We start from the raw sequence: 13115 nt of genomic DNA, 5'->3' as shown, positions 1-13115 counted from the left end.
GGGGGAGAAGCTGGCCCCCATCGCAACACCTCGCAGTTGTTGATACAGAGTGTTTCTATACATAAAGATATTGTTATTCAAACAAAATTCTGTCATATCTTTAAGCATTTTGTTATGGTGTAAACAATGTGAGGGTCTCTGATCAAGATAATGTTGTAGTGCCCTATTGCCATCATGGTGATTGATTGACGTGTAGAGCGAGGAAACATCTAATGTAATTAACAAATAATCATTGTTCCATAATATTCAACAGGTCTCTTATCTAAAAAGAAATTAACAGCATTGAATCCAGTTTTATGATTGATGCTTGTATAAAATATATAGATATATAAACCACACTCCTCAGGATTACTCAAGAAGCTGAAGCACTCGCGGATCACAGGTAAAAAGCTCTTTATTTGGCCATGACATGACGCCCCATGCAAGGCCCCTGGAGATAACTATAGTAAGTCACATCCACCTGTGCAGTCACAGTGCAAAGCGATGTTGGCAGGGCGAAATTGCGGGGATGCGGTGGTTCGGCGTATTCAAAAAGTTTATATATATTCACTTAAAAAACCGTAGGTTTCACACATGTTATAGTTAGCTGGACATTTCACTCGTAAAAAACCAATGAAATTCCCCCGTTATAGTTAGTGCAGGCAACTGTAACTCACGCGACCGCAATCCTCTGCTGATGACGTCAGATATTACATCACTGATGACATATGTGTCTTTATGAAAAATAAATATTTGTAATATATGTATAGCTAAAGATTAATGGAAGAAGACATGGGTAAATAAGTGTCTAAATACAGTGATGTAATATCTGACGTCATCAGCAGAGGATTGCGGTCGCGTGAGTTATAGTTGCCTGCAGTAACTATAACGGGGGAATTTCATTGGTTTTTTACGAGTGAAATGTCCAGCTAACTATAACATGTGTGAAACCTATGGTTTTTTAAGTGAATTTGCAAGGTTTTTTAAATGCTAGTTCGTAACTATAACGTGTGTGAAACCTATGTTTTTTTCAGTGAATTTGTACGTTTTTTTAAATGCTAAGTTATGTATTTATAATTTTTTTTTTTCAGGTTTTTCACCGTGCGCGCACCGTGAAGTATTATTTTTTTTTAAAATCGCGAGGTGCGCGCGCTGTGGGTGCTCAGTGCGCGCACATCGCGATTTTTAAACAAAAAAAAATAGTTTTTTCTCCCCTGGGGGTCCTTCTGTGACCCCCTGACCAAGGCTAGGGGGTCAGGAACTGTCCACTCTGCCCCCTTTTCACGTTCTCCACCTTTTTTTTTCACCCCCTCAGAGTGCGAGAGACAAAATGGCGGCCGAGACTTCCTGGTTTCGACCGATTCGAATGTTTACCGACATGTAACAACCAATCAGAATTGCGCTCGCTCCCGGCAGGGTGCGCGCACAGTGCGCGCACGGTGCGCGCATATAGATATTGATATGCTTTTAAATACTATTTTCTCAGGAAATACTGAACAGATTTACACCAGACCTGCAAAAGGCACTTTCTTGACCTTATGGCTACCTCTCTGCCAAATTTCAAGTAATTCTGTTCAGCCGTTCGAGCTGTAGCTGTGTCTAAAGGTCCTATGGAAAAATGCATGGGGAAAATGCGTTTTGGGACCCCCTTTTTTCTCGGCCCCCGCTTGACGAATCACCCCGAGACTTTCAGGGTAGGAGTTGAGCGGAGCGCCCCATTAGTTTTGAAAATTTCGCGAGGATTCGTCAACCGGCTCCAAAGTTATTCAAAATAGAATTTTGAGATTTCCTATGGAAACTAGGTTGTAACTATAACTATCTACTGGCGACCGCCAGTAGATAATATATATATAAATATATATATTCACTGAAAAAACCATCGGTTTCACACATGTTATAGTTAGCGGAAATTTTACTGATAAAAAACCAATGAAATTCCCCCGTTATAGTTAGTGCAGGAAACTATAACTCACGCGACCGCAATCCTCTGCTGATGCTAATACTGTATTTAGACACTTATTTGCCCATGTCTTCTTCCATAAATTTTTAGCTATACATATATTACAAATATTTTTTTTTCATAAAGACACATATGTCATCAGCAGAAGATTGCGGTCGCGTGAGTTATAGTTTCCTGCACTAACTATAACGGGGGAATTTCATTGGTTTTTTATCAGTGAAATTTCCGCTAACTATAACATGTGTGAAACCTATGGTTTTTTCAGTGAATTTGCAAGGTTTTTTAAATGCTAATTCCTAACTATAACGTGTGTGAAACCTATGGTTTTTTCAGTGAATTTGTACGTTTTTTTAAATGCTAAGTTACTTTACGCCATTCGTGGCGTGTGCGCCCACTTAACGCAGTTCGTTCCGTGCGCGCACGGTGCGCTTCGCGCACCGTGCGCGCACAGTGAGCACGCGGTGCGCTTTGCGCACCGCGCGCCCACTTTACGCAGTTAGTACCGTGCACGCACGGTGGGCACGCGGTGCGCGTAGCGCACCGCGTGCCCACGTTACGCTAGATGGGCCATGTACGCACGATGCGCTTCGCGCACCGTGCGCACATGGAGGACATATTATGCGCTTCCTTGTGATAGGTAATCTGTTGAAATTTTATTTGGAAATGCTGTGCTCTTATACGCCATGCACAAATGGTGGCCTTCGGCCACCATTTGCACACGGGGTGGAGAGAGTGTGGATTTTATTTTTTTTTAAATTTTTTACCGTACGCGTACGGTAAGCGTACGGTAAGCGTAATCGGCGAAATTTTCAAAAAATAAAAAATTACCGTCTTTTGCCTTGGGGGATCTTTGAAGACTCAACTAATATGGTTATGTGCATGGGCGCTGTCTAAACAGCCCCTTTATATGTTTTTGCCATTTGTTTATCAGCTCCCCCCTCAGAGTGCGAGAGAGAAAATGGCGGCCGCCGCTTCCTGGTTTCGACCGATTCGAATGTTTACTAAGATCTAAGGGCCAATCAGAATCGCGCTCGCGCACGCCACCGTACGCGTACGGTAAGCGTACCGTAAGCGCACCGTAAGCTGGCTCAGATATATATATTGATTTAAAGGCTATTTTCTCAGAATCTACTGAACAGATTTACACCAAACCTACAAAAGGCACTTCCTTGACCTGAGGACTACCTCTCTGCCAAATTTCAAGTAATTCTGTTCAGCCGTTCGGGCTGTAGCTGTGTCTAAAGGTCCTATGGAAAAATGCATGGGAAAAACGCGTTTTGGGACCCCCCTTTTATCTCAGCCCCCGCTTGACGAATCCCCCCGAGACTTTCAGGGTAGGAGCGGAGCGTAGCGCCCCACCTATTTTGAAAACTTCGCAAGGATTCGTCGACCGGCGCAAAAGTTATTCAAAATAGAATGTTGCGGATTTCCTATGGAAACGTGGTCCTAACTATAACTACCTACTGGCGACCGCCAGTAGGTAATATATATATATATATATATATATATATATAGAGAGAGAGAGAGAGAGAGTGATAGATAGATAGATAGATAGATAGATAGATAGATAGATAGATAGATAGATAGATAGATAGATAGATAGATAGATAGATAGATAGATAGATAGATAGATAGATAGATAGATAGATAGATAGATAGATAGATAGAGATAGATAGATAGATAGATAGATAGAAGATAGATAGATAGATAGATAGATAGATAGATAGATAGATAGATAGATAGATAGATAGATAGATAGATAGATAGATAGATAGATAGATAGATAGATAGATAGATAGATAGATAGATAGATAGATAGATAGATAGATAGATAGATAGATAGATAGATAGACTGAAAAAATAAACTTAAAGGGACGTTATAGTAAAGTGGAAATGTCAGTTAAAACATATTAATTTAAATTTACAAGACCACTGAAATTCAGCAGTTTTAAATGTCTCAAATAACTATAAGTTGTGCCTTAAAGTAACTATCACTCTTGCAGGGCATATGGCTTCACTTGAACTGTTCTATGATATCATTGATAATGTTACTGATGAGAACTGAACTGGTGAGCATCAAACTTAAGGACATTTTTGTGGCCAGAGGCAAGTATGACTGCACCCCACCGTGCCCACCCCGTGCTATCACTGGCCTTTTCAATAGCCCCTTCCTCTTAGCCAAAGAGGATCGCCAAGGTGTTTTCCTTGTTATTCCTGTTGCCCCTACAGTTCTTTAGGTATTGCAGTTTGATGTGGGTTTGAACCCTAGCGCATAATCCCACTTCCATCTAGTGGTCCATAAAATACAAACGAACATATGGCAATTTCACAATGTATGCCTGTGCTCCATTTGTATTTCTGTTAACTCGTCTCCTGCACCAGTTGTCCAATTCTGTTATCTTTGGCTCACGAGTCCAGCTGGGCTCGCAACTCGTCTTCTTTGAATTGTGCCCAGTGCTCCAGACATGAACTATCACATACACAGTAGACCTGCTAACTAGACCCCAGAGGGCATATTTATGAGAGCTTTGCATCATGCTTGCACTACCTAACGTAGTGCATGCGTGACGCAAACCTCTGAGTCAGATTTGTAATCCTCGCAAAGCCACTTCACGTGACTTTCAATGGCTTAAAAAATCTGGAGTAAGGCATAGCAGCGTAAATCGCTGCGTTGCCTCACTCTGCGCAGGGGAGGCGTTCCATGGGCGTTGCGGTGGGTGTTCCCACACACCTCCCATGGTTTTTGAAACATTCCCTTATTTACCAGGACTTGTAAACCTGGGAATGGGCCAAAAACATACACCTTCCCAGGAAAGGCATAACAAGGAGAAATATCTTTATTTCTCCTTGTTTTTTCCTTTTTCCGTGAATGCTGCATTCTGCAGCCCACATAGAAAGAGCAGAAAGCCTCTCAGGATTGTTTTTGTGCAGAAAGATGTAGCTTCCTGCACAAAACCAATCCTGCCTACAGCACAGGCACACTTGCACGATGGTGCAAGGGTGCCTACATTGGAACCAGGCTGCCAAATTGACACCAGCGCAAGGGAAAAGGACAGGAATGCACCATAGTGGATAAATACAGCACATTTGTGCCCTTCCCCTGTGACGCAGGGCAGCGCAGTAAGGGGACTTGCAGCGCTGCCCTGTGCCAGAAAAGACATAAATATGCCCCCAGGTCTATCTTGAATTTAACAATTAGAATACATTAACTTTTGATTTTATAGGGATTCTTACTTTTAAGTGTGGTGGCTTTTGGATGACTTGAATGTTCAATATATTTGCAGATTTTCAGCAGCCTGGACTCAAACACCCTGATCTCTCCAGCATTGCATTTAGGGCAGATGAGAAACTAGACAAAGAGATTTTAGCAATTTCACAAAGTAGTGTACTGTTTGACACTGTGTCCCCGTTGACTGGAATGTGTATTCGTTTACCATAGTAAACATCTGGAAGTTACCTGAAGATGCCCAAACCCTTCTCTATGGGATATCTTTAGGGCCTCCTGGGTACAAATCCTGGCACTAGAATCGTGTAAATCCCTCAAGACATCTGTACTTAATGTGTCTGCCGTGGTTCCTCATATATGAATTAAAATGTTTTAAAAGTCATAACTCTGAGTGTAGATTACGTTTATTGGGTCTATCCTGAGAAGGTTATCAATACAAGCCCTCCCTCCCCTTGGTGAAAAAAGAGTACAAAAGAAGTAAGGGGCATATCAGCAACAACCGGCGATAATTATCGCTAAGCGCACTTAGCGCTAGGATAATTATCGCCGGCTAGCGTGGATTTTTATCGCTGAGATAGCGTGCTATTAGCAACGCTAATCTCAAAAGCGATAAAAATCCTCACGCTAACTGCCTAACGTGAGATTATCGCTGTAAACCCAGCGATAATCTCACATAGTGTGGCGTTAGCTTGCTGATAGGGACTCATAAACTTAGCCATGATATCCACCTTCCATAGGATATCATGGCTAAGTCAGTCCTGAAGCAGGCGTAAGGAAAGTAGCGATAACAGGGGTTATCGCTACTTTTCTTGCCACTATGCTTCATAGCGTGGGGCTTGATGATAGGAGAAATGTCGCTTAGCGACATTTCTCATGTCATGTCAGGAACGCCCACTTTCCATCTCATTAGAGATGCAAAGCTGGGCGTTAGGAATTCCTACGCTAACGCAAGTTTTCACGCGTTAGCGTGAGTTTGCTAATTAGGCAATAAAATTATCGCCGCTTTTCGGCCAAAAACGGCCGCAAAAGCAGCGATAATTCTATCGCCTCGCCTTGCTGTTATGCCCCTAATTCTGTCCTCCATCTGGAGTGCAGCACTGACACAGACCCGGGAAGGCCAGTGCCCATCAGAATTAATATGCCACTCAGAATGATGACCTTAGACATTGCTTAATTTGTAAAACAAGTGTCGGTGAGCACATTTTCTCAGAAGTGCGTCTGTGCCGCTGCTGAATGTCAGGGGTGCTTAATACCAAGGGGTGCCTCTCATTCGCTATTTTAATCTCTCTGCCCCTTTATCTCACTCTTCAGTTTTTTTTCCATATCTGCTTTCTCCTTTTACTATTGTTTTATCTTTCTTCCTCCTTCCTTTCCCCTTTGTTGCCTTTCTTACTCTTGATCTGGGTCAAAGGCTAATGATTAAAAGTAAGTCCCAGTCACAGAAAAGAGTGCTAAGGTGCTACATATGCTACCACCGGCTCAAGTTAAGCACTGGCCTTGGTCTCCAACTCTGTCCTTGCCCTCACACTCGGATCACAGCACCTCCTGCATGTGGCTGGCTCCTGCCCCGTTCCATCCCCCTTTCTGACCCAAATGTAAGACTGACACTGCCTCAGGGCTTTCAGATGAGAGTGTGAAAAGCCACTCATTCTACCCTGGCCTTAGCTTCAGACTTCTGCCCTTTCAAAAGAGACTGCTACCGTTGGAAAATTGTGACCCCAACCCTATCTACATTTGAGAGGTCAGTATGACATGTGACTGATTCTCTCACACTCCTTCCAGTGCGGTGTCTGCCCCGAGCCTGACTCAGTCACAGCTAGGAGGGGTTGGCAAAATGTCATGCGTGTTCAATCATCTTATTAGAGGTGATCCTAGGAAGAGGTTGATTTTACACCCAGCTCTACCGACCTTCCAAATAGACTGACATGGCTGACCTCACTCCAGCCTTTCTAGCAATATACTGGTGAACCTAACATGAGACATAGGGTTTAGACTTTGGCGGATGGAGTGCAGTCCCGCAGAGTGACAAAGAACATTGGGGCATATCAACAACAACCGGCGATAATTATCTCTAAGCGCACTTAGCGCTAGGATAATTATCGCCGGCTAGCGTGAATTTTTATCTCTGAGATAGCGTGCTATTAGCAACGCTTATCTCAATAGCGATAAAAATCCTCACGCTAACAGGCTAACGTGAGATTATCGCTGGAAACCCAGTGATAATCTCACGTTACCTTGTTGATAGGGACAGACAAACTTAGCCATGATATCCTCCTTCCATAGGATATCATGGCTAAGTCTGAAAAATACCAGACGTAAAAAAGCAGCGTTAACCACGGTTAGCGCTGCTTTTTTTGTCTCTAACAGGGTTAGCGACATTCTTGATAATAGGAGACATTTCTCCTATTATTTTACTCTGGAACGCCCCCTTTGCATCTCATTAGAGATGCAAGGGGAAGCGTAGAATAAAAGGGTGCTAACATGCAAATTTGCGTGTTAGCACCCTGTTGCTGATAGGGCGCTAGTTTTATCTCTGCTTTTTTGGCTTTTAAAGCCAAAAAAGCAGAGATAAAGCCCTTGTTGATATGCCCCATTATCTCTGCCAAAATATCAGATGCCTGGAGATGCCTGAGATAAGGGCCTACGCCGTGTCCAGCTCTAGACATCTATAAGAGCTGACCCTAAGGCAAGACTGACTCGTCCTCAGCTTAAGGCGCTTAGCAAATGAAGCCTGACATGACACTGACACTCTCCAGTCCTACCAGCCTTTCAGAGATGATCCTCAAATAGGACTGACGGTCCAAGATCTTTTACATGTGAAACAAACATGAGACTAACTCTGCTCCAGCCCTACCAGCCTTTCCAAGATGGCCCTGTCATTAGACTTTTTCAGCCCAACTCCTTGTCAGATTTTCAGCTGCAGGTCTAGGAAATGTTACTTTTCTCCCTCAAACCAGTTCACCTGTGCTGACATGTCACTGGCTTGACAGTGATGTCCTGCCTTCCATATAGTAAAGCATTTGGAGCCAGAGGGGCATATCAACAAGGGCTTTATCTCTGCTTTTTTGGCTGTAAAAGCCAAAAAAGCAGAGATAAAACTAGCGCCCTATCAGCAACAGGGTGCCAACACGCAAATTTGCATGTTAGCACCCTTTTATTCTACGCTTCCCCTTGCATCTCTAATGAGATGCAAAGGGGGCGTTCCAGAGTAAAATAATAGGAGAAATGTCGCTAAGCGACATTTCTCCTATTATCAAGAATGTCGCTAACCCTGTTAGAGACAAAAAAAGCAGCGCTAACCGTGGTTAACGCTGCTTTTTTACGTCTGGTATTTTTCTGACTTAGCCATGATATCCTATGGAAGGAGGATATCATGGCTAAGTTTGTCTGTCCCTATCAACAAGGTAACGTGAGATTATCGCTGGGTTTCCAGCGATAATCGCACGTTAGCCACTTAGCGTGAGGATTTTTATCGCTATTGAGATAAGCGTTGCTAATAGCACGCTATCTCAGCGATAAAAATTCACGCTAGCCGGCGATAATTACCCTGGCGCCAAGTGCGCTTTGTGATAATTATCGCCGGCTGTTGTTGATATGCCCCAGAAATACTAATGTTTCAGGCAATGCAACGCAGCGAAAGTTCTTGCTACGCTGTGTTACGTGAAAGGGAGAGAGCAGAAATGAGCCGCATCCGCTAAGATATGGTGCACTTCTCCTTCCTGATAGCGCTGGTGCACTGTGTGCTGCCTAGCGTCAACACAGGGTCACTTGAGCCACGGTACAGGGGCGGCTGTGTTACGGGCAGGATTTCTTTTGAAGTTCAAATCGTAATTTTTTAAATGATTGTTTACATGCAGGAAGGGACACCTTCCTGCACATAAACTCTCATTCATGGCGTTTTGCTGTTCCTATGTGTGCTGCACAATGCAGCACAGATAGAAACAGCAAAAAACACAGAGAAATAAAGCATTTATCCTTGTTTCACCATGTTAAGACCAGGTTTTCCCTGGCCTTAATTTTGGAGCTGCCTCAAATTTACACCACTCTTGTAAACAGGGGGCAGTGTCAAAATGAATGTGTGTTGCGGTGGAACGGCCACCCACCACCCTTTGCCCACCCCTTTCACTCTAAGTACAGTGTGAAAGAGTGCCTTACTTACAAGGCAGCGTTAAGCCACGTTAAGTGGCATAACGCCGCCTTGTAAATAAAGCGTTGCTCCTATTGACACAGGAATGTCGATAAAAGTGATTTTCTTGCAGCGATAGGGGCTTGTAAATATGCCCCGAAGATGTTTCTGTTGTAGACGCGTCATTTGGGTGCAGTTTTGGTGACTTTACTAGATCTGGGACTGCCTCAAATTCCATGGGCGGATGCATGAGAACGCCTATGGTCCACCCATGGAATGTAAACCACAACGAAATGCAATGCAACGCAGCACAAGCCGCTGCGTTACATTACAATTCTTTATACAGTCAAATTTAAGGATTTGCATTGCCTTGCGACGACTGACGTCACAAGTCCTAATTAAATCTGTCAACTGATGCATTGTTACTACTTGGGTGTTAGTGCATCCTTCCACGAGCATCAGAGCGTAGGGCCGATAGCTTCACAAGTCAAAGGTAAAGGAACTGCACGCAGCACATTTTAATGGACTTTTCATTCCCTGTATTTAAGGAAAGCAGGCATTGTTCTTTGAGCTGCTATATCTGGCTGATAACAGCCACGTTCCTGCAGGCGTTCATGCCTCAATTATCAAGCGAAGAAGCGTGAATTACAGCAGAGAAAGAGACCCCCGGACGGGGAGCTTTCCTAACAGCCTCTGAACGCACACTCGGCTGCTCTTAAGCGAAGAACGGCTCACCAGGCACACAGCTTTGGAATTTTAATGTGCCTCGAAGTCTGAACTCCCGCCTCACTTTGACGTTCACTGGTGACGATCATCTTATGAAAAAGACCGCCTAATGAGCTCTCAGAGTGGGCGATTTACGCCCTGGTTGGAACCGGGCCTGAAACGTGCGACCCCCTCATGCACAAACTCCTGTCAGTTCAGGAGTTGGCAATACCAGTTGAGGGTCGCACCTGGGAGTCGATCACCAGTGCTTTCTCATATCACAGATGTTTGAGCAGGATTCTTCCCACTTACATGTGGTGCCATGTCTATTGCACTCCGTATTTGCCAGAAACATTAAGACCACATCTCAGAATGCTCCTCGGATAAATGTCAGCAGGTCAAACCTACGAATACTGAAGCTTAGAAAACCCTGATAAATACCGGGGCGTGTCCATGTTGATGCAAAAACCACAAAAGCCTGCACATTCTGCCCTATGTTTGAGGGTTCTGCTAGTAACAGGTGATCGTCATTGAACCCGTAAATTCCAAACCCTGGGGTTCGTTTTATCATCCACTGCTCTGGGCATTCGTAAGTGGGGCCCCAATAGTTACCTGTAACTTTGGAGCCCCTGTTATATGTTAGCAGGTCAAACCTGCTGGAATATAGGAAGGTGGAAACCCTGGTAATTACCGGTACGTGCAGATGTTGGTGCATTCACCCCAACAGATCCCGAACCCCTGGGTGTTGCATGTTATCAGGTGTGATGAATCCCAGATATGCCTCCAGGGCACTCACAATCAGGCGCTAGGACCTCCTCCAATCCCTGCTACCCTTTGACACAAAAGTGCTGCCTGGTCTCCACCTTTACGTGAAGTGCAGAACTGGACATACCACTTCATATGAAAGATAACATTCTACATACGTGCTCTTGATGTTGAACATTAGACATTAGGGGACTTATTTACAAAAAAAGGACGCCGCACGGTGCCGCAATCCAGCTTGAAGTGCTGTGGAAAGTGCAGGGATGTGTCGTAGTTACGCCAATAAGATGCATCCCTCTTGTTTCCTTTGCGCTGGTGACGTTTAGGCAGCCTTGTGCCAACACAGACACACTTGTGCCATAGAGCAAAGGTGCCTGCACTGAAATCGTGATATTTTTGTGCAGGAAGGGACAACTTCCTTCGCAAAAATAACCGTTGCACCTGCCCTGGGGGGGGGGGGGAGGGGCACACGGTTTTGATGCATTCCCAGATTTATGCTATGTTGTAAATATGAAAATGTGTCAAACACCTTGGGCACTGAATGGGGACACCTAGGGCAACTCTCATGGCACCCCTCCCTGACGCAGTGTGAGGCAATGCAATGACATGCGCTGTGTGGCCTTACACCATAGCTATGAGGCCATGAAAAGCCACGTAGAGTGCCTTCCCAGACCTTGTGAATATTGGTCTGCACTGTGCACCGCCGGAACGTAAAAAAAAGTGAAGTTCTGGCAGCCCACTGGGGTTGTAAATGAACCCCTTGACTTGAACTCCAGAACTGGACATGGTGATCACAGACATCACCTGGAGCTAGACTTCTGATTGTGATGTGCAGAACTGGACACACTACTCCATATGGGACCTCCGCACAAGACAACTTCTCCATCGCGGCTTCTGATGTTGGACATTATGCTCTAGTCTAGAGCTGATCTCCAGAACCGGACATGCTTCTCACATACGTCACCCGGAGCTAGACTCAGAATCCTGCATGTGATGTGTAGAACTGGACACTCTACTCCATATTGGACCTCCAAAATTAGACAGCCTGCTCCATATGTGCTCCTGATTTGGGTCACTGTACTCTAGACCTGATCTCCAGGACTGTACACAACGAGCACATTCATCCCCCAGAGCTAAACTCACTCTTCTCACTGTGATGTGCAGAACTGGGACCTTACTCTATATGGGACCTGCAGAGATAGACAGCCTTCGCCATATGTGCCTCGAATGAAGGAATGAGCTTGGCATTTAAAAAGTGCGACAACCACCTTGAGAGGTAGGGGCCGATTCACAGCACTAACTTAAGACAAATTCCTAAACTTACTACTTTTGGTATTCACAGAAGTTAGGATTTTGTCTTAAGTTTGTCTTAAGACAAACTTAAGACTGACTTAAGACAGACTTAAGACAGACTTAGAACAAACTTAAGACAAAATCCTAACTTAAGTCTGTCTTAAGTATGTCTTAAGTCTGTCTTAAGTCTGTCTTAAGTTTGTCTTAAGTCTGTTTTAAGACTGTCTTAACTGACTGAAGATCATCTGAAGGACAAATCTGCCACAAAAGACCAAAACGTCGACAAATACATCTATTTCTTCAGCATTAATTGCTTTTCAGGAACTGATATCTGTTGCTTTCAGATTGATTTCCTCTATGATGATCTGGACTAGATGTTCACAGCTATGATCTGAAGGTTTTATAATTTGTATGTCCCCTATCATGGTGTCTTGTTGTATTCTATTGTACCCTCTCTAATTCTTTTCATATTAAACTGCTTAGCATTTAAAAGAAAACATACCTGTGTCTGAGAATTATCTATTGCTGAATATTCATGCTCTAAATAACTGCATTTATGCTTTGATTGTTCAATAGTCAGCCACCAATCGGGGCTAGACCGAAAAGTGATTATTTTGAATAGATTTGAATGAGAGCATCTAATAAAATCCCTTGAAGGCACTTTTACCCTCTACTAGTTGTCTTGCCGAAGCCTCCAAGGGTAGATTGGATTCCCCACTTTCTTGTTATTGCAACTTTTTAAAAGTGGCAGTTTCAGAAATATGACTTAAAATCCGACTTTACCATTAAAGCACTTTAGTACTGGTTAGCAGTGGTAAAGTGAGAAGAGTCCTAAAGCCAGCAATGGAGGGTGGAAGGCAAAAAGATGGGGGAAAGCTAAGCAAGGATGTGAGTTCCAACAGCAGCCGTCTCCCTTAAGACTCAACACTCCGGCATTCTCCTATCAAACCTCTGCCCTTCTCATCATTCTCTGCCACATCAGCCTTCCACCCTCCCCTCCCAGGTTGCATCGGGCAACCCCTCAATGTACAGTCATTAAGTCCAGCCACTCATTCCCATTACA

The sequence above is a fragment of the Triturus cristatus genome, chromosome 4_2, assembly GCF_964204655.1.
Source record: "Triturus cristatus chromosome 4_2, aTriCri1.1, whole genome shotgun sequence".
In the NCBI taxonomy this organism is placed as follows: Eukaryota; Metazoa; Chordata; class Amphibia; order Caudata; family Salamandridae; genus Triturus; species Triturus cristatus.
Note: the sequence above shows the minus strand (reverse complement) of the source record.